Source organism: Scyliorhinus canicula, chromosome 5 (assembly GCF_902713615.1).
Source record: "Scyliorhinus canicula chromosome 5, sScyCan1.1, whole genome shotgun sequence".
NCBI classification, from domain to species: Eukaryota; Metazoa; Chordata; class Chondrichthyes; order Carcharhiniformes; family Scyliorhinidae; genus Scyliorhinus; species Scyliorhinus canicula.
Window position 1 is genome coordinate 152,451,635 of NC_052150.1, and position 27,855 is coordinate 152,479,489.

The 27,855-nt window shown below is 44.6% G+C and overlaps 1 non-coding gene across 1 annotated transcript; it reads right to left on the minus strand.

The window, feature by feature from the left end:
- Positions 1-12,453: 12,453 nt before the first annotated feature.
- trnal-caa lies at positions 12,454-12,571 on the minus strand. Its single transcript has 2 exons — positions 12,534-12,571; positions 12,454-12,488 (listed from the first exon to the last, which is right to left on the minus strand). It is a non-coding gene; the product is annotated as a tRNA-Leu (tRNA).
- Positions 12,572-27,855: the final 15,284 nt, after the last annotated feature.

Below are 27,855 nucleotides of genomic sequence, written 5' to 3' on the forward strand. Positions count from 1 at the left end.
TGAATTATCTAATAATTCTGGGAAAAACACATAAGCCCTTGTCTGCCCAATAATTACAGTCACCAGGTTTGTAAGTTTAAACACAATTACTGCTTATTTATAACAAGAACTCTGCAGCAAATTCAACTGGTTAATTATTAATTCCTAATCCCCCCCGTTTTAACCCCCCCCCCCCCCCCCACCTCACACACACAAGACAGACAAAAAGAGAGTGTAGGAAAGGGTAACAAAACACAAGTAAATGAGAAAAAAAAGAGTCTTTGCTTCAGATGGATGTTTCCAGCACCTTACTCCTGTTTAAACTTTGCTTTCAGTTTGAGGTTTACTGTAGATTTATCCAGGTTCACTGCAGTTTTAGGAATACAGCACTCACAACCTTTCTGGAGAGAGAGGGTCCTGTTCTTTCCTTGCAACCTGTAATGGTTCTCTGTAGCTTCAGGAATACAGCACTCAGCCTTTCTGGAGTAGGAGAAAAAGCAGGACCTTATCTTTCTGTGTCCAGGAGTCAAACTGAAACTGCTTGGGACTTTGAAAACCATTCCACTGGGACAAGATCCAATAACCATCTGCTCCTGGGCAGATGAAATGAAATGAAATGAAAATCGCTTATTGTCACGAGTAGACTTCAATGAAGTTACTGTGAAAAGCCCCTAGTCACCACATTCCGACGCCTGTTCGGGGGGCTGTTACGGGAATCGAACCGTGCTGCTGGCCTGCTTGGTCTGCTTTCAAAGCCAGCGATTTAGCCCAGTGTGCTAAATGGCCTTTTCATAGAATCAATAGAATCCCCACAGTGCAGAAGGAGGCCGTTCGGCCTATAGAGTCTGCACCAGCCCTCTGAAAGAGCACCCTACCTAGGCCCTCTCCCCGTAACCCCACCTAACCTTTGGACACTAAGGGCAATTTAGCAAGGTCAATCCACCTAACCTGCACATCTCTGGACTGTAGGAGGAAACTGGAACACCCGGAGGAAACCCACGCAGACACAGGAGAATGTGCAAACACCACAGACAGTGACCCAAGCTGGAATCGAACCAGGTTCCCTAGTGTTGGGAGGCAGCAGTGCTAACCACTGTGCCGTCCTCACTGTGCCTAATTCATTGCCCCCCACCCAATCACTCAAACCGAGTCCCATCCCATCTCTCTTTCTGGTGCCGAAATGTCTGAAACTTCTGTTCAAACTAGCAGAGACTAGCAGAATGTTCTCTCCTGTAACTTCTGAATTCTCCCAAATTGGGGCTATGTCCCCACGCCGGTGTAAAAATGCTGGCGTTTCACTCTGGAGTTTCAAATAAAAAAGATCAGCCGATTCACTCACCTGCAGGGTGCTAGCAGGGACCCACAGTGATTCACGTAGCTTTAGCTGAGGATACGGGCGCCTGCACTTCCGGTTTTGAGTCCGCGGCCGCGCCGAGGCCATGGCAGACGCGGACCACGAAGGCAGTCTGAAACGCAGGCTCCCTTGATCCGCTTTCCGGGTCCCAGAGAATTGCCGAACAAGCGCAGGGCCCGATTTCGGCATGAAATTGGATTCTCCGCCCCCGCACCGAAATCCAGCTCAATGTCCTTGCCACTGTATTAACTCAGGTTTAAGCCTCAAAGGGAAAATACAGCAGGGAACTGCCATTGTCCCTGCTAACTGTGTACCTGCGTGAATGAGAGAATAAATGCACACTGCATTATTTCCTATTCTTCCTTCAGGAGACCACAAAAAAAGAAATATAATTCATTTTTCTTTTCTCTAAAGCTGCGAAGGCTGTCAGGCAGCTAAGACCTCAGACTCTATTTTTATAAAAATACATGTTGATATACTCATGGCCAATTTCTATCATTTTTAAAACTGGCAGAGACCCTTTTAAATGGCTGAAGCTATATCTGTCTGTGTCCTTGAGCTCTGGGAGGTAATATGGCAGTATTTCAGAAGCGTGCCCCTCATTATGTCTGAAGAGACACTAATGACCACTGTGGGCTGCAGGAACCAAGTTCAAAGGGAACTATACAAAGGCCATTTACATTTCATAAACCAGGCCAGACCAACCAGAACTAATTCATCTGCTGGGACAAAGGACTCAGTAATCTCCTTTTGAAGCCTCAATGATTGGAACATTAATAATATCAGGGATCAAACAAGTGATACACATCCTTTTTGAAATCCAAAATAGATATATGGGAGTCATGTGACTGGAACCTCGAGCTGGTTGGACGAGTAACATTGCCTTGTGGTACTGAAAAGCCTCAGTCAGCCAGTTTATCATCTTCAAGCAGCACAGGAAAGGAACTGTGGCCAAGCTGAATACCTGGTCCCATCTACACTGTTTCTACCAGAAAGTTTCTTTCATATGGGCGGCACGGTGGCACAGAGGTTAGCACTGCTGCCTCATGGTGCCAGGAACCCAGGTTCCATTCTGGTCTTGGATGACTGTCTCCTCATGTCTGCGTGGGTTTGCTCCCACAGTCCAAAGATGTGCAGGTTAGGTGGATTGGCATTCAGTAATGTGCAGGTTAAGTTATGGGGATAGGGCGGAGTGGGTGGGGAGTGGACCTGGGGAGAATACTCTTTTGGAGGGTATGTGCAAACTGAACGGACCAAATGACCTCCTTCTGCACTGCAGGGATTATATGATTTAAAAAAAATATATATTTTATTCCAAACATTCACAACATTATCAAAATACACAGTCCATCAAAGCAGAGTCAACTGTCTGTCCAGTTTCCCCCTTTTAGTCCACCCCTCCGCAATGAACAGCTCCTCAAATAAAGTCATGAATGGCCTCCACCGCACCTCAACACCCTCTTCTGACCCTCTCAACATGAACTTAATCTTCTCCAGCCAGGCCGCCACCCACGGCATTGCATCCGACCTCCAATTCAACAGGATCCTTTGCCGGGCAATCAGAGAGGGGAAGGACACTACATCGGCCCACCTCTCCTCCAGCAGCTCCGGTTCCTCTGAAACCCCAATGATCGCCAACATAGGGCCCAGCCTGACCTCTGCTCCCACTATCCTGGATAACGTCCCAAACACCATTTCTCAAAAGCTCTCAAGCTTCTTGCAACCCCAGAATATGTGAGAATGATTCGCTGGCCTCCGCCCACACTTCTCACACCCTTCGACCACCCCTGGAAGAACCCACTCACCCTCGCCCGAGTCATGTGTACCTTCTGCACCACCTTAAACTGAATCAAGCTCATCCTCGCGCAGGAGGTTGAGTTCACCCGCCACATAGCCTTACACCAGAGTCCCAACCTATTTCCCTCCCAACTCCTCCTCCTAACCACATTGTATCCTCACCACCTGTGCCTTGTCCTGCTCCCCAACCATCCGTACATGTCTCCAATCCTACCCTCCCAAATTATCAGTCAGCAGCAGATGCTCCAACAGCGTGTATTCCGGTAACTGGGGAAACGTCGGCCACTCCTTTTGTACAAAGTCCTGTACCTGTATATACCTAAACTCACTGACCCTTGGCAGCTCAAACCTCCCCTGCAGCTCATCCAGCCCCACAAATTCCCCTCCGAGAACATATCCCTAACCTGCTCCAGCCCCGCTTCCCTCCATTCTCTGTACATCCTTCCCCGCACCCACCTCCGCCCCCGGCTGAAACCTGTGGTTCCCACACAGTGGTGCCCACACCGACATTTTATCCAATTTAAAATGCCTCCTCAACTGGTTCCATATCCTGATAGTCGACTGCACTCCCCGTATACGTCCCCAGGGCGAACGGTAACGGGGCCGTCACCAGGACCCTCAAGCTGGAACTGTTGCAGGACTCCTCCTCCAACCTGATCCCCCCCCCCAACACCATACCCTCTCCACTTTTGCAGCCCAGTTATAATACATCAGATTTGGGAATGCCAACCGAGCCCCATTTCTGTCTCTGCCTCTGTAGCAGAGCTCTCTTCACTCTTGATATCTTCCCTGTCCAGATAAACTCTGAAATCAGTGCCTCCACCCTCCGGAAGAAGGCCTGAAAGTTCGGGAGGGTCTGAAAGACAAACGGAATCTTGGCAGCACATTCATCTTTACCACCTGCATCCTTCCTGCCAATGTCAAGTGCAAAGTAACCCACCTCTTGAGATCCCCCTTAACCTCCTCCACTAACGCTGTCAACTTCCATCGGTGTATCATGGCTCACTTGTGCATCACCTGAAAACCCAAATACCTAAACTTTTCTCTTGCCACTTTAAACAGTTGTCCCCCTAATTGGGCCCCCGCAACATTCATTGGGAGCACCTCGCTCTTCCCTATGTTGCTCTTATGTTCAGAGAAGGCACCAAACCTCTCCAGCAGGCCCATAAGTCTGCTCATACTCTCTAGCGGTCCGACACAAACAGCAACAGATCCTCTGCGTACAATGGCACCTGATGCTCCTTGCCCCCTTCACAATCACAAAGAGGATCAGGGGTTATGGGGTGAAGGCAGGAGAATGGGGATGAGAAGAATATCAGCCATGATTGAATGACGGAGCAGATTCGATGGGCTGAGTGGCTTAATTCTGCTCCTATGTCTCATGGTCCAAAGGACCAGTGCCGAGGGCTCAATCGGCAGTGCAAATAACAGTGGTGATAGTGGGCACCCCTGCTTATTAACCCAAATACTCTGAACCCGTCTCACCCATACACACTCTTGTGTTATGGACCAAGTTTTAGAGAACCCCAAACTGCATCATGGTGTTCACCTGACCCATGACATTTAATAGATTTTGGTTATGGGGAGCACAAGGGTCCACTCTCCAGGTGTTATGCAACAGACACCTTAAGCATTTTAAAAACAAAACAATGTTTATTCTATGAACCCAGTTAACATTTTATAAACACACAGTAAACATTTTATCAACCACCAACACGTAGCCCCACAGATACAATACTGTATAGGTAACCCTTAATACCTTTCCTAGGAACGTCCATAAGTTAAACCCTTTTTTTAAACAAAGACAGCAGGTTTAGAATTCTCTACAGAAACAGGTATTACTTTGAAATCATCAAGTGAGCTGAAAACATTCTTTAGCTTGTAGAGAGAGATCATTACACATCTGTTTGCTTTGAATACAGCTCTCCAATTCTGAAAATGAAACCAAAAACAGAGCCACAAAGCAGCTTTTACAGTTCAAAACGAAAGTAAAAGACAGACAGACAGCCAAGCTCCACCCACACATTGACATCCCTGCAGCTGTTTGATAAACACCCATTTCTTAAAGGTACATCCACCTGACACTTGTCACCGGGGACGCATACAAAACACAAAAGACATGCCACAAACTTCGGCCCAAACCCAAACATGCCCAGAATTTTGAACATAAATACATTCAATAGCCTCCTAATGTTGCTGGAGAGCTGCCTAAACTTCACAAAGCCTGTTTGGTCCTTGGAGACCACCTCTGGCTCACACCCCTCCAACCAATAAGCCAACACCTTCTCCAGTGCTTTCACATCTGTTTTCAACAATGTAATGGGCCCGTAGGACCCACACTCCAGTGGGCCCTTCCTCTTCTTCAGGATCAGCGAAATCGAGGCCTGTGACAATGTTGCTGGCAACTCACCCTTCTGCACCGGTTCACTAAACATCTCCAACAGGTGGGGGGCCAACTCTATCGCAAACTGCTAATAAAACTCTGCCGGAAAGCAGTCCAGATCCGGACCTTCCCCTGATTGCATTCTCCTGATACTATCCATCACTTTCCTCAACCCCAACAGCTCCTTCAATGCCTGCCTCTCCCCTCCTCCGGTTCTGGGAACTCCAATCCATCCAGAAACTGCCCCAAATCCTTCACCTTTCCACCCGGCACGGCCTTATACAACTTCTTGTAGTAACCCCTGGACATCTCTTTTGTGAAGGCCACGAAGAATCCAGCACGAGTTTTCAGGATACAAAGAAATAACATTTATTTACAATAACATGTATATACACAACAGTAGCAGCAACAACTTCCCTTGCTGCTCACTCCTCTCTCTCTCTGGTTTCAAACTGGCCAGCTCTATTTATGCAGGGAGTCTGCTAATGATTTCTCCGCCCCCCTCATTGGGGAAGCTCATACTCCCACAGGATTGTGGGATTGTCATTAGTCCCCAGCCAATTGTAAGCAGGCAGGTTATAACAATTTCATTTATCTTTTCTGGCTCCTACACCAACTTCCAATTCTCCGCCCTTATTTCCAAAATATCCCTAGACGCTGCTGCAATTGGTGGGCCAACATATGACTCACCTTCTCTTATACTCATACTGCACCACCCATACCCTCCGCAGTACTCCACCACCTCGCCCCATCATCATCCTGACTAACTGCCCCTACAACCTCTTCCTCTCCCCTAACAATAATTCCTGCATATTCCGCCCCTTCCACCCCCATCAGAACCGCCCGACTCGCCACGAAAAAAATCAATTATAGAGTACATCTTGTGCACATGCGTGAAGGAGGAGTACTCCCGCTCTCCTGGGTTCCTGAACCTCCACGGATCTACCATCCACACTCTATCCATAAACCTTCCCAACTCTCTCACCATCCTCAACCTTCCCATCGACTTGGAGCTCAACGTGTCCACCTTCGGCTCCATTGCACAGTTAAAGTTCGGAATCGCCCCTAGTGCCCTCTTTACAAACCCCGCATCGTCCAGTCAGGCGCATAAACATTGACTAACACTATGAGCGTCCCCTCCAACACTCCACTCACTATCACAAACCTTCCCTCTTTGGGGTTTCGTACGTCCCTGGCCCCCACAAATCCCGTTTTCTTGCTCAAAAAAATGGCCAACCTGCCTCAACCTCAAGTCAAACCCCGAGTGATGTACTTGTCCCACCCATACCTTCCTCAGCTGAATATGATACTTCATCCGGACATGCGCCGCCTGCAAGAAAATCACCTCTGCTTTCAAACCCCCAGGTGTGCAAACCTCTTGATCGGTCATGCGGACATGCCATGTCACAATTCTTACTGGAGGATTGTGCCTCCACTCCCCTCTATCGTCTGCCATCACCCCGCTTTGGTTCTACTTCGCCCATTCCCACTCTGAACCGGGCCCTTCCAAGATGGCCACCCACTCCGCCCATGACCACACTCTTCCTCCAAGCCTCGCCACGTGGGATTCAATGATTCAACGATTGCCTGCAAAATTGATTCATCTCAATATAGGTATGAAATGAAATGAAAATCGCTTGTCACGAGTAGGATTCAATGAAGTTACTGTGAAAAGCCCCTAGTCGCCACATTCCGGCGCCTGTTCGGGGAGGCTGTTACGGGAATCGAACCGTGCCGCTGGTCTGCTTGGTTTGCTTTCAAAGCCAGCAATTTAGCCCTGTGCTAAACAGCCCCTCACCATCAAAGTTAATTCCACTGGAAAAGTGAATTATCTAGCATCAGTTTTAAGCCTGCAAACCTCGATACATCTCATGGACTTTGAATCTGGACTCTGGGCATCATGAAATTATAATTCCTTTATTTGTGGCCTTTGCCCTGTAAAGCTTACTTTCTCTATTCCTCTTTTACTCTATGAGGAGGGCTACGTAGCAACTCTCTCCCGCACTTGATTGTATGAAAATGAACTAATCCTCTGAGTTTATCCCATCTCAAGTTGGCTGTGGGGCTATTCATAGAAATCTGGATCACACTGAAACTGAGAGGTTGGGAAACACGCCATCACCTATAAAAGAGGATGGAAATCAAAGCACCTGTCTGTTCATGGATGGGTGGTAAGAGGAGAAATTAGGGCTGTTTAAATTAACAGTTGTATAGACTCCTGGTCTCCATTAGAACATAGAACATACAGTGCAGAAGGAGGCCATTCGGCCCGTCGAGTCTGCACCGACCCACTAAAGCCCTCACTTCCCCCCTATCCCCGTAACCCAATAACCCCTCCTCTCTTTTTGGTCACTAAAGGCAATTTATCCTGACCAATCCAACTAACCTGTACGTCTTTGGACTGTGGTTGGAAACCAGAGCACCCGGAGGAAACCCATGCAGATACAGGGAGAACGTGCAGACTCCGCACAGACAGCGACCCAGCGGGGAATCGAACCTGGGACCCTGGCGCTGTGAAGCCACAGTGCTATCCACTTGTGCTACCGTGCTGCCCTTATATTAAAAGAATACAGATAAGGTGAAAACATAGCTTTCCGAGAATCACCTCAGAACTCAGAGCCTATACCTATTAGATGGTAATGAATGGTGAGGAAAGAGAAGACTGAGAGGTGACCTGACATAGTCCTTTAAGAGTATGAAAGGCTTTGGTAATGTTGAAGTCGAGAAAATCTTGGAAACTAGAACTAGGGGCCATAACAATAAGATTGCCATTCTTCAATGCATATGCAGAAACAAGGGTTAAAAAAGCATTTGAGGACACAGAATCTGGTGTTAAGATTGGGGGAGATCTGCCAATGCCAAAATTGGTTAGATTTGCAGATGACAAAGCACTTGAAGCAAGCACAGAAGAAGGATTACAGCAACTAGTAGATAGACTAGTCAAAACAGGCATGAACTTTGGAATGAAAATGAACAGAAGCAAAACCAAAATGATGCATCTCTCAAAATCACCAAGGTAATATCCATATATTCATGAAGGAAAAGTTATTGAAAAATGAAGAGACTGGCTTGGACAGATAGACTATGCACCAAGGACCTGCCTCCGGGAAGAGGGCCCATGATGATGAAAATGAGTCACTATTAAATCCAATTGGTAATTCAGGAGAGATTTCTTTACGCAGCAAATGGTTAGCAAATGGAACCTACTGCCACAAAAGTAGTTGAGATGAATGGGATAGATGCATCTAGTGGAAACTAGATAAGCACATGAAATAGCAATAGAAGGACATATTGATGGAATGAGATAAAGAAGAATGAGAGGAGACTTGTGTGGAGCATATCCACAAGCATACATCTATTGGGCTGTATGGCATATTTCTGTGCTTGTAATACTTTGCATAGTCATCTGCTAATGCCCATCTCTTCCATGCCATGCTGACCCCATGTCCCTCAAATTGTTTTTAGTTCCATCTGAAGACATGGACCCTATAGAACACAACTTGAGGAGGAAAATCCTCCCGGAGAATATTTGATACATACTCCATTCTTCTCAAGCACCAGCAAAGTAGCATCAGGCCCTAGAATGCCCCTAGACAGGGGCATGTGAAAGTAACAATGATAGCCCTTGTCCGGAGTGTATGGTCTCTAATTAGGTGAGCTGGGGCAATTGGTTTTGGAGGATAGATTGGCAGTATATATCACTCATGACCACTGTCAGGAAACTGACCACAGATTTCTATGATTTGTTAGTGGGGGTGAATCAACAGCTGAACATTAATGGTAACCTTTCAAAATCATGAAGACTGCTGGCTGAATGGGATGAACACTGATCGGTACATGATGACACTTTCCTACAGACTCTTGACCTTCAGAGTAATGGAATAAAATTGTTACTCCTGGCAAAGGCATCAGTGATCTGCTTGATGTGAGCGTGGAATAAAGATGAACTTAAATGCCTGTCACCTGCGACAGCCCAGAATGTGCCCATGGCACAAGAGAAAATCAAGAGCTGTAAGTGAACATTTGGGAGAGTGGATTAAGGGTCAGAACATACGATGCTGGACAAGTTGGCTACAGAGGCTCTGAAGAAATGTAGTTTTGGAAGAGGTACACTGGAGGTATACAATCTGAGCCTGTGGCCCCAATGGAGAGAATATGGAAGCCTGAGCGTAGCTCACATCTTGTAAGGTCTCTTTAAAGTCACAATTTATATCAGAACAGGAGTGGGCCATTTAGCCCCTTAAGTCTGTTCTATCAATCGATAAAATCGTGAATAATGTGCGACTTAAATACATGTGCTGCAGCTCTTTGAAATTCTCTTGTTTTGATGTCATTCCTGCTTCTGCCGAAGCTTGTCTTACTCTGACTAGTGTCCAGAATTTCACTTACCTTGAGCATTAGGCTTCTTGAATATTTAGAAGCACAAGGAAAACAGAAAATCAGCCCAATGGCACTGGATTGGCCCAGGAACGCACAATACTTTTACTTTAGTGGGTGACGTTGGCTACAATGTCCGAATGACATAATAGAATCCTGATTTCAATTAATTCATGAGGTTCCATGTTTTAGGTAAATGCCTGGACCACCTTTGTGTCGATCCCAAGAAAAATGGTGGAAGGCGGGAGCGGAGTAGGAACGGGCCAGTGAATGCAGAACTGTGATTTTCGGGGGACTACATCTTTCCAGCCAGGTGGAATGATGAAACGTCAGCCCTATTAACTTTAAAGAATTTTAAAAAAACTAAATGAATGCTATCAACAAAAAGGCATAAACAGAAAGGAATTATGACAGCTCAGCGATTCAACAAAGTATTGGAAATTCTTTGGACTTTAGAAATCTCAAATGGGTAGTAAAGAAGAAAATGGAATATAGTGGAAAAGGTTGAAGGAACAACAAAAAAGCAATGCAGCTATAAAAAACCCTCCCACTCAGTTGGCTCGAGGAAATCATTGCCCAGTATTACTATTGAGTTCACAAAAGAGCCAGCAGAGTTCTTAAAATTGGATTTACTGTGTCGCTGATTTTATGAAGCCCAATTTGGGGATTTGAAGGGGGCTGTGGAACAGGGCATGTGAGCCTCACATTAATATTTAAATGAAGGCAATGAGGCCTCACATTGCATTTGATAAATTTGGTTGAAGCTTTGCCCACAGCATTAGCCTCTTCCATACAAAATGGTTGCATCGGTACGAGGGCAGCTGAGGCTTATTCAATTTGTCCTTTTAAAGCTCATTTGTTCCGTCTTCTGCCTGCATCTGTTTTTTGTTGCAGCAAACATTTAAAAGTTTCTACTTTCATCTGTGTTCCGACATGTTCATATATGTTTTGCAATCCCTTTTGCACAACCTTCATATTAAGTATGCTGCAAATGCATTTGAAGTGGAAAATAGTTTCAGCAACCCATGTAGCATTTAGGGAGGTTGAAAGGAAGGGCCTGGCAACATTAACTCAGTGTTCCGAAGACGAGTCATATCGGGCTTGAAACGTTAACTTTGTTTTCCTCTCCACAGATGCTACCAGACCCACTGAGTTTATCAAATGCTTTCTGCTTTTATTAACTCTGTGTCAAGTCCACATTGGTGCTCTTTTCAAATAATCTCGAAGTCTGTATCATTAATCAGTAACATCAATAGCTTAATCCTGCTTTTCCCCCATATCCTTCGATTCCCTTGACCCTAAGTGCTATATCTAACAGCTTCTTGAAAATAAACAATGTCTTGGCCTCGCATTTCCTGAGGTAACAAATTCCACAGTCTCATCACTCTCTGTCTGACGTACATAGAACCATAGAATCCCTACTGTGCAGAAGGAGACCATTCAGCCCATCATGTCTGCACGGACCCTCTGAATGAGCACCCTACCTAGTCCCACTGCCCCACCCTATTCCCGTAACCACCTAACCTACACATCTTGGACACGAAGGGGCAATTTAGCATGGCCAATCCACCTAACCCGCACATCTTTGCATCGTGGAGGAAACCAGAGCACCCTGAGGAAATGGTGGGGCTGATGTATGAGGAGAGATTGAATCGGTTAGGATTGTATTAGCTGGAGTTCAGAAGAATGAGGAGGGATCCCATAGAAACCTATAAAATTCATTCAGGACTAGATAGGATAGAGGCAGGAAGGATGTTCCTGGTGGTAGGTTTGTTAAGAACAGGGGTCACAGTCTGAGGATACAGGGTAGACCATGTAGGGCAGAGATGAGGAGAAATCTCTTCACCCAGAGAGTGATGAGACTGTGGAATTCGTTACCTCAGGAAATGTGAGTCCAAACATTGTTTATTTTCAAGAAGTAGTTAAATATACATAGATAATTAGAAGATAGGAGCAGGAGGAGGTCTTTTGGCCCTTCGAGCCGGCTCTGCCAGTCACCACGATCATGGCTGATCATCCAACTCAATAGCGTTATCCTGCTTTCTCTCCATAGCCTTTGATCCCATTCTCCCCAAGTGCTATATCCAGCCACCTCTTGAATATATTCAAAGTTTGAGCATCAACTACTTCCTGTGGCAATGAATTCCACAGACTCACCACTCTTTGTGTGAAGAAATGTCTCCTTATATCTGCCCGAAATTACATATAGAATTTACAGTGCAGAAGGAGGCCATTCGGCCCATCGAGTCTGCACCGGCTCTTGGAAAGAGCACCCTACCCAAGATCAACACCTCCACCCTATCCCCATAACCCAGTAACCCCACCCAACACTAAGGGCAATTTTGGACACTAAGGGCAATTTATCATGGCCAATCCACCTAACACGCACATCTTTGGACTGTGGGAGGAAACCGGAGCACCTGGAGGAAACCCACGCACACACGGGGAGGATGTGCAGACTCCTCACAGACAGTGACCCAAGCCGGAATCGAACTTGGGACCCTGGAGCTGTGAAGCATTTGTGCTAACCACAATGCTACAGTGCTGCCCCTAAAAAGGACAATGTCAGGAGTGGGATTTGAACCCACGCCCCTAGAAAGGGACAAAAATCACCAGGCTTAAACAAGGCAAGGAAACACACTCCTTGAGTCTGGCGCCTTAGACCACTCGGCCATCCTGACAAGTTGCTCTTGGTCAATAAAATAAACAAAAAACAAAAAAGAAAACACCTGGGCCACTAATGCCCTTTCGAGAGGGAAATCTGCCCCCCTTACCTGGTCTGGCAAGGGACATCAGGCCCACAGGTTGGACGAAATATAATGACAATCATTCAACGATTTTTGGAAAAAAAATGTCCCTTTGTTAGATCTGGAGGTAGAATTGTGAAATCCAAAAAAAGTAGCTAAAACAGTTGATTTTGTGTGTCAGGAGTGATGAATGACCAGTTACGTTAAAAGAAAATTCTCCATGTCTTGTTCAATTAGACCAACTCTGAAAAGAATAAGCAGTGACACCCTCCTAGCTACCAATTGACTTTTGGCCAATACAACATACATAGATCTCTAGATGCACGACGGAATTATTGTGCACTTAAGCTTTGCGATGTTGAATCAAAAGGGATGTGCGCCAGAACCAAGCCCACAAAACAAATGCTCATTTTTATAAATGACCAATATTGTGCTTATTTCCAAACTTTCTTCCCTCCCCAAGTGAAATGGTTTACCCTGAATCCTCAGACTGTGATCCCTGGTTCTGGACACACCCATCATTGGTAACATCTTCCCTGCATCTACCCTGTCTACTCCTGTTAGAATTTTATAAGTCTGTATGAGATCCCCCCTCATTCTTCTGAACTCCAGTGAGAACAATCCCAACCTAGTCAATCTCTCCTCATATGACAGTCCCGCCATCCCTGGAATCAGTCTGGTAAACCTTCGCTGCACTCCCTCAAGAGCAAAAACATCCTTCCTCAGAGAAGGAGACCAAAGCTGCACATAATACTGCAGGTGTGGCCCTAAATTGCCCCTTTGTGTCCAAGGCCCTGTACAATTGCAACAACACATCCCTGCTGCTATACTCGAAACCACTCGCAATGAAGGCCAATATACCATTAGCCTCCATCAGCTTTGCCAAAGAGTCATCGGACTTGAAACGTTAGCTCTTTTCTCTCCCTACAGATGCTGCCAGACTTGCTGTGATTTTCCAGCATTTTCCCTTTCGATACCATTTGCCATCTTTACTGCCTGCTGCACCTGCATGCTTACCTTCAGCGAATGGTGCACAAGGACACCCAGGTCCCACTGCACACTCCCCTCTCCCAATTTACAATCAGGTAGTAATCTGCCTTCCTGTTTTTGCTTCCAAAGTGAATAACCTCACACTTATCCAAATTATACTACATCTGCCATTGATTTGCCCACTCATCCAATCTGTCCTGATCATGCTGTAGGATCCCTGCATCCTCGTCACAATTCACCCTCCCACCTAATCTGGGATCATCTGCAAACTTTGAGATGTTACATTTTGTTCCCTCATCCAAATCATTAATATATATTGTGAATAGCTGGGGTCCCAGCACCGATCCCTTTGGCACCCCACTAGTTACTGCCTGCCAATTTGAAAAGGACCCATTAATCCCTACTCTTTGTTTCCTCTCTGCCAACCAGTTTTCTATCCATCTCAATAAATTTTCCCCAATCCCCATGCGGTTTAATTTTGCACAATAATCTCTTATGTGGGACTTTGTCAAATGCCTTCTGAAAGTCCAAATATACCACATTGACTGGCTCCCCCTTGTCAACTGTACTGGTTACATCTTCAAAGAATTCCAACAAATTTGTCAAGCATGATTTTCCCTTCATAAATCCATGCTGACTATGACTGATCCTGCCACTACTTTCTAAATTTCCGCTATAAAGACCTTGATAATAGATTCAAGCATTTTCCCCACTACCGATGTTAGGCTTACTGGTCTATAATTCCCGGCTTTCTCGCTACCTCCCTTTTTGAACATTGGAGTAACGTGAGCTACCCTCCAATCTGCAAGGACAGTACCAGAGTCTATAGAATCCCGGAAGATGACCACCAATGCATCCACTATTTCCAGAGTCACTTCTTTAAGCACTCTGGGATGCAGATTCTCAGATCCTCGGGATTTACCTGCCTTCAATCCTATCAATTTACCCAGCACCATTTTTCTACTAATGTCGATGTCCCTCAGTTCTTCCCTCTCACTAAACCTTTAATTCTCCAACATTTCTGGTATCTGATTTGTGTCCTCTATTGTGAAAACAGAACCAAAGTATGTATTCAATTGTTCAGCCATTTCTTTGTCCGTTATTATGCATCTCCACCCTGAGATAGCACTTAGGGTGGAGGGAATCAAAGGATATGGGGGAAAGCAGGGTTAAGCTATTGAATTGGATGATTAGCCATGATCAGAATGAATGGCAAATGACCTCCTCCTGCTCCTATTTTCTATGTTTCTAAACCCACGAGGGTATGGGGAGAAAGCGCAAACTCCACACTGACAGTCATCCAAGGCTGGAATTGAACCTGGGTTCCTGGCACTGTGAGGCAGCAGTGCTAACCAGTGTGCCACCGTGCCCTAGCACAAGAGCTGTATGTTGCTCACAGAGTAGACTACAGTTGAAACTAGCGCTTTGTGCTCCTGCATCAGTTCACTTCTGAAGGCATGCCAAATGGATGCCATAGGAGGTATATACATATGTAAATACGGGTCTGTAAAAAGTATGTGAGTGGTGTGACTCTTAGCCCATGAAATGAAAATGAAAATGAAAATCGCTTATTGTCACGAGTAGGCTTCAATGAAGTTACTGTGAAAAGCCCCTAGTCGCCACATTCCGGCACCTGTCCGGGGAGGCTGGTACGGGAATCGAACCGTGCTGCTGACCTTGGTCTGCTTTAAAAGCCAGCGATTTAGCCTTGTGAGCTAAACCAGCCCCTGGTTTACAAGCACATGCATGGTATTGTGGCAAGCAATGCAAGCTGGCAGAATGGTTGTTAGTGAATATGGTGCTCGAGTACTTTGCCAGATAACATCCTGGATTAATGAGTTTTCCTGAAATTCAGGCACAGACAGTGAAGGAGTATGGGGTTAGCTGGAGTGTGAAAGCAGTAAATGGGTGAAGATGTGAACTGCCAGAATTACCCAGATTTACTTTGAGCACCCTTGTCTGACAGTTATTGGGTGGTAGAGGTTGCACTGACCCTCCTCTATGCCTCCTGAACCATCTTCTTATGGCATTTGCTGTCTTCAGTGTCCAACAAATAGCACCTTTGTGTCAGTGTGCAACCTCCCTTACATTTAACTAATGGTTTGTTTTGGTGGAATGTTATCAATGATATACATTTTTCTGAAGGATAAAGAGGTTTAACTACTAATTCAACAATCATTGCTCATTATTCATTACTGACTACATCAATCATTAATCAACAAAGAAAGGATCAGTGCCTGCAGGTGCTGTCGAAAATTCTAAAATACGATTTTACTATTTCATCAGCACTTTGAAAGCAAGATTATTTTCCAGAGGAGTTTCCATTCCCATTCCGAAACAATATTTCATGCCAATTAACTTAGTTAAACAATGTAAAATGCAGTTTGAAGATGATCAGACAGCATTTAATTGTTTCATTGTTAAAGCCAGATATGAGTGGAATGCATCATCAGAGTGCTGAACTATTTTAAACCAAGTCTTGCATTAAATAGTCTTTTAATGAGTAATACTAACTGATGAAAACACATATATTGTCAGCACACAAATCAGACAGCTGCAGAATCAGGATTAAACAAACATTTTAGAAACTTTTAAACCTTCCTGGAAAAGAAAGATGCTTAAATGAATCTATGTTTACCTATGCCAACTAAAGACCACTCCTATGAGCAGAGTAGTTAGCAGATCGCTAAATGAGAGTTTAGCACATGAATGCACCAAACGTAGGAGGAAAAACAAAAGAGTTAGAAGCACAAATCCTGTCAAGACCATGATGTCATAGACATTTCAAGTTGGGCATGACTGGGAGTAAATATTTAATGTTGTAGAATATTTAGAAAGGACAGGACAATTGAAACAGGTGGAGGAGGAGGGACACTGATAACAGAAAAGATGGCATCAGTGGAAAGGGAAGATTTCATTTTGGGTGATCAGTCAGTGGAAAAACCATGGGGAATATAGCCCCCGAAAACATCATGCGGATTGCAATGTGCCTTGATTAACCCATGCCCAGTGAATTACAGGCAGCACGCCAACATTGTGCCGCTTGCTTATTTGAATGATTGCTGCGTGCAGCAGTTCTAATCACTGTTCATTGGCTGCACACATCAACAGGGGGCCCAAAATCCTAAATTGCCACTACCAGTTAAAGCTAGCTTCGCTGCATAAAGCTGGCCAGCACCTCTTAAAGAGCAAGTGCATGGTGAATGGAGCAGTACTGGCAGTTGTGCAGGAAGTGAAGATAAAAACAAATTACTGTGGATGCTGGATTCTCAAACAAAAGCAGAAAATACTGTCAAAGCTTTGACAAAGACTCGAAAAGGCTCCCTTTTCTCTCCACAGATGCTGTCAGACCTGCTGGGATTGCCCAGTATATTCTGTTTTTGTGCAGGAAGTGAGCTTGACCTGTGAACAGTGAGGGAAGGCACGACATGGGACATAGGGCACTCCCAAGCTTTTTGACACTGCACGGGAGGCCTTGGTGCATGAGGTGGACAGGAGAAAAGATGTCCTATACTCAGGGGGGGGCCAGAAGGTCTTGAAGACACATAGTAAAATGGCAGTAGGGGAAGATATCTGTAAAGGTTAATACCAGCAGTTCTGAGGATGTGGATGCAGTGCAGCAAGGTGATCAATGACCACACATGATGATCAATGTCAAATGCTATATCCTAACAAATACACGACTAGCCTCAGACACTGTTCAACTCACAACATCCCCATCACTCAATAATCTATCAATGAGGCCTCATACATAATGTTCATACACACCATTGCACCCTCACACACTCTGCAATGCTGCATACCACACAATTACATTCACAGCTTTGCAAACACAGCTATTCAACCATGACAATCACATCACCCAGACGCATTGCCCGACATTTACTGACATACTTTCCTCTCCCTTGCAGGACAAGGTGGCACACAACTGGAAGCAGCAGGAGCTAACCGGAGATGGACAAATATATCTACATGTCCTAACCCAATGGAAGAGATGGTGCTGGCCCTTTGTGGGATTCCCACTTCTGAGGCAGTGGCTGGTGACAGGGTTGAAACTATCAAAACATCCTCATACCAAATTCTTCCTCTTACATCTCACTTCCCCCTCATCCTACACTCTTCTGATTTACAAGATGCAGATACTGGAGGGATGCACTGCTTACATTCCCCTACTCCCCTTCAGTCCTAACCTTGTAGCTTTTCATTTTAGATGCTCATGACGAGCACCCTGGCCAGAGAGTGGAGAAACACAAAGAAGAGACTGATAGCAATGCACAGCACTGCCACTTGATTTCATACACAATATAATAAGAATAATCTTTATTGTCACAGGTTAGCTACCAGCTCAGGCACTGCTATTGCTTTCATCTTAGAAGATGGGTTAGAGGTGGGAACTGCACACAGTGAGGAAGCCAACACAAATTTTTTTTATTATTCATTTACGAGGTGTGGGCGTTGCATGTTAGGCCAGCATTTATTGCCCATCCCTAGATGCCCTTCAGAAGGGCAGCAATCATTCAGATAAGCAAGCTGCACAATGTTGCGTGCTGCCTGCAATTCACTGGTGGTTACTGGCCTTGTTCCTGGATCAGCACACTATCTCTTGTGGTGCAATGAATGTCCCCAGAATCTTTGGCATATCCTGAATGGTTGTTAGGGGCTGAGATAGTTGACTGCAGCATGCACAACATATTCTGCGATCAGTTATGATCCAATTTATTAATTAGATTGCGACTGATCACAGGATAAATCAAGCTGTTAACATCCAAGAGTTTCAGCGATGTTACACCACTGTCATCGTGTGCTAAATGATATTTCCATTGACCCCTATGGAATCTGGCGATGTCTACTCCTCTGGACAGACAGTGGACTGTCTGGGCCCTGACTAATTTCTTTTCCCCTTCTGCTGCATTCCACTCTGATCAATATCAGGAATGTGCCCTGAGAATCAAAGGAACTGGGTTCAGGGATTTCTGTAATATTGTCACACTGAGGTGAGGTGTTTAATATGTACAGAGTCAAATTGCATCCCATCACTTTGTCGTTGCCCCTCGAAATATAAATTCACCACCCCACTTTAGATAACAAAAGAGAGAAGTGAGAATAGAGAAATGTGAAGAAAATATAATTCAACATCTGTTACAACTGTTGAAAAAACAGATGTCTTTTACTCGGTTTACTGATTGTTGCTGACATGCTAGGTCCCTACCCAGGCTGGGAGCTTTGGGACTTCCTGCCCTGGCCCACCATCAGTTACAAGGTAGCCCCAAATCACACAGAAATAACAGAGACCCAAAGCAACCAGATGGCCAATACTTTGTTGGGGTTCCACTGGTTACGCTGAAGCAATGATGGGCAACCTGTAGAATTCTTATGGAGTTTCAGAGCCATTAACTCTAGATATTGACAGCAGCTGAAAAGCTTCTGTGAGCGTATTAAAGAGAAAAAGGAATGAATTCTCTCAGCAGTAAGCAGCTTAAAAAGCAGCCTATCGCATGGTGATGCAGAACCGAGGAAAAACATACTCTGGGACTGATTGTGATGAAGGTTAGAAGCAAAGCACATATGATTAACTCTGCAGCACAACCAATGATCTAGATTCCACTAGGACTTGGAGGAAGTGGAATCCATTTCAGTTCCAGTGTAGCCCCTCTGTGCTATACAGTAAAATTTTACACTGTAACAGAGTCAAATAAGGTGCTGTTAGGGCATTCAGTCAAAAGTTTAATCAAAGAGGTATGAGCATCTTGAAGGAAAGGGAAATAGACAGGCCAACAGGCTTAGGAAGGGAATGACAGAGCTTAGGTTATAGACAACAAGGATAGTTCCCATCCTTATTTTATTTTTAACTCCCAAAAATGGATGAATTGGGGGTCTGGCAAGATGTTATAACTTTTACAATCTCAAACCCAAACCCAACACATCTTCAATTCTCTCACTTTCAGGTTCAATGTAACCGGGACAGGGGACGGGAAACCAATCAATCTCAAGGGGCAGGTTGCCAATTTAAACATTACAATGAGGCTTGAAGCCTCACATTTAACTTGCTTTACATTATCAACCAAGACTTGTTAAGGTCTCCCAGGCTGGAAAACCTGACAGTTCAAGAGAGGCGAGAATAACGTTGGGCAGAGCCTTTACAGCATGCCTGTGAGCCTTGAGGAGTAGGAGTTCTTAAACAGCATCCCAAAGTAAGGTGCCTTACAGGAGCCAGACCCCTTCTGTCAGACCATCTCATCCCACCTGAGATGAAAGATTAACCCCCCCCCACCTCTGGTTTTCGAGATCAGATTTCCACCTCCCCACACAACACCCCCCACCTCATGCCCCCCAGTGTTGGGGATCAGAACAGCATCCCTGCTCCCACCAGCCCCCCACCCCCCCCCCCCCCCCCCCCCCACCTCCCACCACACCCCCTCCCTCCCAACCCCTTCTAATCTCCTACTGGCAGCTGCAGGCTCTTTACCTATATCTGGAGTCTGCTCCAGAGTTTTCTCTGCAAGGTTCAAAGCCAAACCTCTTCTTCAGGCTGACATTCGGATAGGGACCTTGTTTAAAAAACAGCCGCACACTGTGAAGTCAAAACTCCACAACATTCAGGGAAACAGGGGCCTCCAGCTTTCCTCGCGAAACTTCAGCTGTTCTCTTTACTTGGCTGTGCTCTGTCCTTGAGGTGCTGGATTAACAGTGCCAATGTTATCAACTCCCTACTCTTCATCTGCTCTTTCTACTTTGTCTTCATCTTCTTTTTCAGCCAAGCCAATGGCAGCTTCTTCTGGGGAAATCAGTGCTGGACAGGAATATAGATGGTTCATTTAGTCAGATATGAAAGTATGATTTATAAACATGCCACTTTGGGATCTGTGTCATCTGGTTTTAAAATGTTCTAAGAGACACTGAATTTTTATTATTCCTTGCACATTTTATGGAATGCATATAAAAGTGTTCAAAAAATGCTGTCTGTGTCTTTTATGTGCTGTACGGTGATACTGGTATCCATCATGTTAGCCTACATTGCATGCAGCTGACATTTCTGTACTGTTACAATATCAAAAAGGCTGAGGAGAATCTGATGACTCAGCCAATATGATCTTGTTCAAATGGTTAAAAATAAGCCAGCTTTTGTTTTGCAGTAATCAGTCTTATTGTTGGCAGAGGTAGAGTGTCATGTATCAGGTTCCAGATTGGATGGGCCAGAGTTACCTGGATAGAAATTGGTTACCATAACCTGTCTTTAAATTAGAATTGTATTCTCTTTTCTTAGTCCTGAGGGAATATTGTGGCAGAACTTTTCAATGGCAGAAAATAAATCAGAGCTCTGAAATATGATGACTGGGCTGAGGTACATTCCTAATAGAGAAGCTACATTTTGCAGGAAAAATCACTCTGGAGGGGTGGGCATCAAATAGTAGGAACAGGACAAAGAACACTAAAAGGACTAGCCTTGAAGTTTTGTACCTGAATGCTCAGAGCATTCATAATAAAATGGATGACTTATTTGCGCAGATTGATGTAAAGGGATATGATATAGTTGGGATTACGGAGACATGGCTCCATGGTGACCAAGGGTGGGAACTAAACATTGAGGGGTATTCAGTTTTTAGGAAGGACAGACAAAAAGGAAAGGTGGAGTTGCATTGTTGATTAAAGAAGATATTGATACAATATTGAGTAGCAATATTGGCACAGGTGATGTGGAATCTGTAACGTCAGGTTAAGAAACACCAAGGGGCAAAATACATTAGTGGGGTGGTATACAGACTACCAAACTCTAGTGGTAATGTTGGGAATAGCATTAGACAGGAAATCAGAGATACATGTGATAAAGTAACATCTGTGATCATGGGTGACTTTAATCTGCACATAGATTGCATGAGTCAAATTAGTCACAGTACAATAGAAGAGGAATTTCTGGCTGGGTACGGGATGGTTTTCTGGACTAATATGCTGAGGAACCAACAAGGGAACAGGACATCTTGGACTGGGTGTTGTGCAATGAGAAAGGATTAGTTGGCAATTTATTTGTGAGAGAACCCTCGGGGATGAGTGACCATAATATGATAGAATTCTTTATCAAGGTGGATAGGGAGCTGGTTGATTCTGAGACCGGGGCCCTGAATCTCAATAAGGGTAACAATGATGGTATGACACATGAGTTGGCTATGATGGAACGGGAAACATTACTGAAAGGAAAGTCAGTGGACACGCAATGGCAGGCATTCAAGGAACGAATAGGTGATCTCCAAAAATGGTTTATTCCTATTTGGCACAAGAGTGGAATGGGAACTGTTGCCAAATCCTGGTTTACAAGGGAAATTATAGATAGTTTTGGAAAGAAAAAGCAATAGACCTAAGGATTGGGAGTTCGAATTGGCCCGAGGCTAGGTAGGCCATCAGAAACTTACCCACCACTAGTAAAATACAAATGAAACCAGCATGGAACCCATCCCCTATTGCTGCCTTACCAAGCAATTTTATGCCCCGCTTCCTACTGCAAGAAACAATACTTTTCACTGTATACCAATAAATGTGACAATAATAAATAAATCAAATCAAATAAAAAGGGCTGACAACTACCAATGTAATGACTGGGAAGGGAAGTTATATAATGGGGATTGATTGGATAGACATATGTTTGTGATTTATGTCTTGCACACTCCGAGTACAGACCCAGAGTCCTCAACCGTTCCTCATATGACAAGCTCTTCATTCCAAGGATCATTCTTGTGAACCTCCTCTGGACCCTTTCCAAGGCCAGCACATCCCATCCTTCCTTAGATACGGCATCCAAAACTGTTCTTGAGGACTGTGCAGTTAGGGAGAGAGTGGAGGCCATGGCGGTGGGGGATGCATTGGTTTTGACCTTCCAGAATTCCTTAGATTCTAGAATGTTCCCTGTGGATTCGATGCGAGTAATTGCAACCACATTATTCAAGAAAGGATTCTGAAGGAACTGTCTTCCCCATGTTGCCCTTGTTCAGTCCTCAGTCACCCCAGCAGCACTCAAGAAGCTCAACACCATCCAGGACAAAACAGCCCTCTTAATTTCTCCCCCTTCCACAAACATTCAAACCCTCTGCCACCGATGAACAGTGGCAGTCATGTGTACCATCTACAAGATGCACTGCATAGACAACACTATCCAAACCCATGACCACTACCATTTAGAAGGACAGGTGCAGCAGATAACCTGGGAACTCCACCACCTGGAGATTCCCCTCCAAGTCACTCACCAACCCGACTAGGAAACATATCGCCGTTTCTTCACTGTCACTGGGGCAACATCCTGGAACTCCCTCCCTAACAGCACAGTCCTCAAGAACAGCTTCGGGCCCCGTATCTAAGGAAAGATGTGCTGGCCTTGGAAAGGGTCCAGAGGAGGTTCACAAGAACGATCCCTAGAATGAAGAGCTTGTCATATGAGGAACGGTTGAGGGCTCTGGGTCTGTACTCGGAGTATGAAAGACATAAATCACAAACATATGTCTATCCAATTCATCCCCATTATATAACTTCCCTTCCCAGTCATTACATTGGTAGTTGTCAGCCCTTTTTATTTGATTTTATTTATTTATTATTGTCACATGTATTAGTATACAGTGAAAAGTATTGTTTCTTGCATACTGTACAAACAATGCATACCGTACATAGGGAAGGAAGGAGAGACTGAAGAAAATAATGTGACAGTTAAAGTTAAACCTGTTACAATGCATCCACAATCACATTATCCTTTCCAGAAATATGTACAATTTTAACAGTAAACTGCTGTAATAATGAACCCCCATGGAATAATCTTGTGTTCTGGGTTTTAAACTTCTCTATAATCGCAAGTGAATTATGGTCTGCAAAAACTAAGCTTTGTTTATTGCCATGTTAGACAGATACATCAAAGTGCTGAAGGACTAATAGCACTGCCCCTATCCCAGGTAACCGGCATCTGTGGCTACTTCAAATGGTCTGATAAGTCCGGGGTGAACAGCACTGGTTCTCCCACCAACATGGCCTTCAATCTCACAAACTCTACTTGGCCATCTGTGGACCACAGCATTTTCACTTGTTTCTGCAACGTGTCCAACATGCATCGTATTTCAATCTCTAACTGAGTCAGTCTCCATGGTTTTAGTCGCGATGGATGTGGCTTTATTGGTTCAGAGTTTTTGAAGTCTACATCATGATTAGTTAACAGAGTGCCCCCTTGTGTTTCCTCACAACTCTGTCTATGCTCATTCAGTATCTTTATTTTATTTTCTCTCTCTTCTTCTGCTGTTGATAGGTTTGTATCTTTGGTTTTAGAACTCCTTCTGAGATCTTTAAACAGTGTCTTATTTTCACTCTCTTCTTCAAAATCATAGACAACGTGCTTATTTGGTCAGGTTTCTGACTGTCCAAATTAGAGAGGACCCCTGAATGAGTTTCTTCTGCATTTCTGTCTCTGTCTCTCGCCAGTCTTAATAATAATCATAATAATAATAAGACTTAATGTAGCCAGTCATAATAATAATCTAATAATCTTTATTATTGTCACAAGTAGGCTTACATTAACACTGCAATGAAGTTACTGTGAAAATCCCTTAGTCGCCACCCTACGATGCCTGTTTGGGTACACAGAGCGAGAATTCAGAATGTCCAATTCCCCTAAAAAGCATATCTTTGGGACTTTTGGGAGGAAACCGGAGCACCCGGAGGAAACCCACGCAGACACTGGGAGAACGTGCAGACTCGTGCAGACAGTGACCCAAGCCGGGAATCGAACCTGGGACCCTGGTGCTGTGAAGCAACTGTACTACTGTGCCGCCCGGTATGATTGTGCAATCATTGTTTATCTAAGTTTTGAGGATCTTCTGCAGCCAAACTACAAGTAGTATTATCAATGCTGAGGCGAATATTTGGTTCATTATTAATCAACACACACTCTTCAACTCCTCCAGCTTTATATTTTCTCTTTTCCTTCACGTGGTTACTTTCAGTGAAAAATAAAGCTGAGGGTTCAATCTTGGCAGAGTTAGTTGGCTATACATGCACCATTCTTTGTTTTACAGCTGGTACCTCCTCACTGTAGTCTTTGTAATCACAGCGCTTATCGCCATTTAATAATATAGACTGAAACAATTTCCACTTTTCAACTGTTCTTTACTTTCATAATCAGGAGATGGCACGTTACTGGCTCCATTAACTTTCTGGTTTTTGTTAACAAGGTGACACTGTAGCTCAGTGGTTAGCACTGCTGCCTCACAACACCAGGGTCCTGGGTTCGATTCCGGCTTCGGGCGACTATCTGCTTGGAGGTTGCACTTTTCCCCATGTTTGCGTTGTTTTCCTCTGGGTGCTTCGGTTTCCTCACACGATCCAAAGATGTGCAAGTTAGGTGGATTGGCCATGCTAAATTACCCCTTCGTGCCCAAAAGGTTAGGTTGGGTTACGGGGTTAAGGTGGGGGCTCTTTTGGAGGATTTGTGCAGATTCAATGGGCCTCCTTCTGTACTGGAGGAGTTCGATGTGAGATGCGGTTGCAGAATCACAACATGATTCTCCATCCACCTTCCTCTTAATTTTCAAATGGAATTTATTACTGATTATTTCATTTGCTATTTGCTTCCTTTATCTTGAAGAGGCACTGGGGACCTTTTAAAGGATGTGGGTTTTTTCTTTTTTTAAATAAATTTAGAGTATCCAATTATTTTTTTCCCAATTAATGAACAATTTAATGTGGCTAATCCACCTAACCTGCACATTTTTTGGTTATGCGGGTGAAACCCATGCAGACACGGGGAGAATGTGCAAACACCACACAGCTAGTGACCCGGGGCCAGGATTAAACCCGGGTCCTCAGCGCTGTAGTCAGCAGTGCTAACCACTGTGCTGCCCAGGATGTGGATTAATCAGCTGTTTGTTTGGTGTTACTTCAGACTTTTCTGTCATTACTGTCCTCATCCTGAATAACTGATGCCATGCTATTATGTATATTTTCCTTCAAAACAGGCATGCCCTGGGAAATATTTGCACCTGCAGTGAATGGTCTGGGTTTCCTGCAAGAGGCTGTAACAAATTATTTTTAATAAAGTCCAATTCACTTTCTTCTTCCTACTTGTTGTCTTCTTTCCTCACTATGGAAGAATTACTTGCCATTTGTTCAAGATCAGTTAGTGACAGGTCTATTCGGGAGCAATTCTTTATATTTCTTCACAATCAGAACCCAAATTGGATTCAGAACTCTCATCTGACCCTCCATCGCTGTTATTACTATTAGATTCGGGCTCCTTTTTTCTAGGATCACCTTCAGTCTTGGAGTTCTCAGAATCTGGTTTTCTACTAGATTTTATCTTTGACAAATCTTTGTGAGGAATCATTCTAGGAAAGATAATTTCATCAGAATCAGCTGAAATGGATTTACTACCATTGCCATTTGATATGTGAGTAATGTCTTCAACATTTCTTTCTTTGAGTCATTTAATGCCCAATCAGTTTTTCTAATTCCCACATGCCCTCCTGTTGTTATTTCACGTGCTAACTGCAGTACTTCCCTCGGACTCTCTGTAATCATGGGTGAAGAGGCAAGGTTTGATCAGGAATAGTCAGCATGGCTTGGTAAGAGTGAGGTCATGCCTAACAAATTTGATTGAATGTTTTGATCCTGTGAGCAGGGATTTCAGCAAAGCCTTTGACAAGGTCCCACATGGGAGACCTATAAAGAAGGCAAATGCCAAATGGGATACAGGGTAACAGGGATTCCAAAATCATTTTAACTATCGGAGACAGACGGTGATGAGGGTGCCACAGAAAGCTGTGGAGGTCAAGTCACTGAGTGCCTTTAAGACAGAGATAGATAGGTTGTTGATTAATAAGGGGAACAGGGGTTATGGGGAGAGTGCAGGAGAATAGGGATGAGAAACATATCAGCAATGATTGAATGGTAGAGCAGACTCAATGGGCTGAATGGCCTAATTCTGCTCCTATGTCTTATGGACAGACGCTGCTTTAGTGACTGGAAGCCAGTGTCCAGTGGCGTACCACAGGGATCTGTGCTGGGTTCCCTATTGTTTGTCATTTATATAAACAACATAGATGACTGTGAGGGGGGTAGGATCAGTAAGTTGTGGATGATACAAAGATTGGCCGGGTGGTTAACAGTGAGGTTGAGTCTCTTGGGTTACAGAAAGATATAGAAGAGATGGTCAAATGGGCAGAAAAGTGGCCGATGGAATTTAACCCTGAAAAGGCGTAAGGTGATACACTTTGGAAGGAGTAATTTGACAAGGAAGTATTCAATTAATGGCATGACACTGGGAAGTTTTGAGAAACAAAGGAACCTTGAGTGTTTGTCCATAGATCTCTGAAGGCAGAAGGGCAGGTTAGTAGGGTGGTGAAAAAGACACTTGGAACACATGTCTTTTTCAATCGAGGCATAGATTACAAATGCAGGGAGGTCATGTTGGAGTTGTATAGAACTTTGGTGAGGCCACAGCTGGAGTACTGTGTGCAATTCTAGTCTCCATATTATAGGAAGGATGTGATCGCACTGGAAGGGGTGCAGAGGCAATTCACCAGGATGTTGCAGGGATGGAACATTCAAGTTATGAAGAAAGGTTGGATAGGCTTGGGTTGCTTTCATTGGACCAGTGAAGACTGAGGGGCAACCTGATCAAGGTGTAGAAGATTATTAAGGGCTTGGACAGGGTGAATAGGGATCAGCTGTTCCCCTTTGCTGAAGGGTCAGTTACGAGGAAACACAAGTTCATGTGAGGGGCAGGAGGTTTAGGGGGTTTTGAGGAAAAACGTTTTTACCCAGATGGTGGTAGAGGCCTCACATCCTTTAAAAAGTATCTGGATGAGAACTTGGGACATCATAACATTCAAGGCTATGGGCAAAGCTAAAACTCAAGATGGCGCCGGAGCAGAGCGACTCTCCGTAAACTCTCTCCCACAGATCCTCTTTCTCCATCTCTTATTACTGTACGACCATGACCTCGTGTAGGAATCAACCCGGCTCCTGGAGCACCCAACCTGGCCTGGGAAGCGTCCCCGGCCCCCAGGGCTGTTTCCTGAAACACCCAGCCTGGGCCCCGAACATGAGACTCGGTCCGACCCGACCCGGAGAGGCCCACCCAGTTCCCTGACTTACTGACAGATGGAGGAAAGGAGGTGAATCCATGTGGAGGCCCGAGACCCGGCCAGTTGCAACCAATTACCGCATAGTGGCAGCATAGTGGTTAGCACTATGGGTTCACAGCA